Source organism: Cupressus sempervirens, chromosome 8 (genome assembly GCF_028749045.1).
Source record: "Cupressus sempervirens isolate cs-2001-9-10 chromosome 8, ASM2874904v1, whole genome shotgun sequence".
Classification (NCBI taxonomy): domain Eukaryota; kingdom Viridiplantae; phylum Streptophyta; class Pinopsida; order Cupressales; family Cupressaceae; genus Cupressus; species Cupressus sempervirens.
In genome coordinates this window covers 565193932-565195678 of record NC_143125.1, presented here as the reverse complement: position 1 = coordinate 565195678, position 1747 = coordinate 565193932, and the positions used below count along the sequence as shown (strand labels likewise).

The following is a 1747-nucleotide window of genomic DNA, read 5'->3' as shown; positions in this document are numbered from 1 at the left end:
CTGAAGGAAAAAAAGTTTGATTTTGTTTTATCTTTGATATTTTTTTTATGGAGATTAGCCTATACCCTTTGTAAGCCAACACCCCATGTGACAGAACCTCTTTTAAGCATTTTGTCAAACATTTAGCAACATATCATTTAGTTCAAATAGTTCTTGAGAAGACTTTAGGAAGCCATACTTCTAATGAAACTTTGTCAAATGCATCAAAATTAAGTTCTTAAATAATAAGTTAAATTTGACTATTCGATACTTTTAATATAGAGTCAACCCTTTGGTATATATTGTTTAAGTCATTCGATTCTTGAAACCTGCATCAACCGGTCAACACTGAAAAGTTGGATGTGTTCTCTATGGCTAGTCAATTGACTAGTGAAGGTAGCAATGCTTGGATCTGTCCCAGACAATTGCTCTTACGTGGAAGTCTTTGAAGCTTTTCAAAAATATCACGACCCTACAATCATTGCACGTATTGTCAATTTTATTGATGTTCAGACAGTCGATGTACCACATTTTGTGCCTCGTCCCCTTATAGTCACCTTTCAAATTTATCCACTCTGAAATATGGTGGAAAATTCATATTTTAGAGTTGACATTGTTGTGGGATCATTGATTTCACGTCCCAACTAGCAAGAGTGAAAAATGTTGTTGACTTAAAGAGTTGACGGACCTTCTTCCCACAAGTAATGTCGTCCCAGCCAAATCTCAAACTAGTGGAGATTCCCACTAAATGGGATAGCAGTATCATGCCAGACATAATCAAGATGATGCGTCGAATAATTTTCCTTCAATATACTGATCAACTCTTACCTTACTCATCTTATCTCACCTCAAAAATATGTCAAAGGAATTCACAAGTCCCAAGGTGTAAGCGTCAATCGTCAGTACTGGAAACTCCGGAATTTTGACTCTTCCTTCCAAGTCAAGAACCATGAAATAAATTAGTTTATATGATTATAGCTTCTTTGATATATCAATTCCCACTTCAAGGTGGGAGGGATAACAGTGGTTAAATATTTCCTAGTGTTGGGCATCATCCATCTTAGTGCATCATCGTCAACGAATTCACGTGCAATGCCAAAAGTTCTATATTTTGGAGCATTTATAAATGAGCATTGACAAAAGTATGCCTCTGTAATGTTTTTGATAATTGTCTTTGTTAGTTCAGTAAATATTTAGAACGGGTCTTTACAACTTTTTCATTTGAATTATTTGGGAAAATTCAATTCAATGCGTCGTTTACAAGATGCAATCTCTAGACATAATTTATCAAAAAAGTCTATATGCCTGTACTTTCCAAATTTTTATAACATTTTGACCAACCCTTGTTGATTAAGGACCTAACCAACATTTTCTCAATATTTTTCTCACATAAAATAAGATTTGATTATATATATATATATATATATTCTATGTTGAGAGTAATTTTTCTTAAGGTACCTATTTTCATCAAATCATAAAGTTATTTTTGTTTTCAATTAAGATTAATAAAAATAGATGTCTTCAGAAGGATTACTCTCAGCATATATATATATATACATATATATATATATATATATATATATATATATATATATATATATATATATAATGCTGAGAGTATTTTTTCTTAAGGTACCTATTTTCATCAAATCATAAGGTTATTTTTTATTTTCAATTAAGATCGATAAAAATAGATGTCTTGAGAAGGATTACTCTCAGTGCACGTGCGTGTGCACATACACATAACGTTGAGAGTAATTTTTCTTAA

At 31.8% G+C, this 1747-nt stretch overlaps 1 pseudogene; it reads right to left on the bottom strand.

The window, feature by feature from the left end:
* Positions 1-366: 366 nt before the first annotated feature.
* On the bottom strand, positions 367-1038 carry LOC149543657 (putative exonuclease domain-containing protein At3g15140 pseudogene; annotated as a pseudogene).
* Positions 1039-1747: the final 709 nt, after the last annotated feature.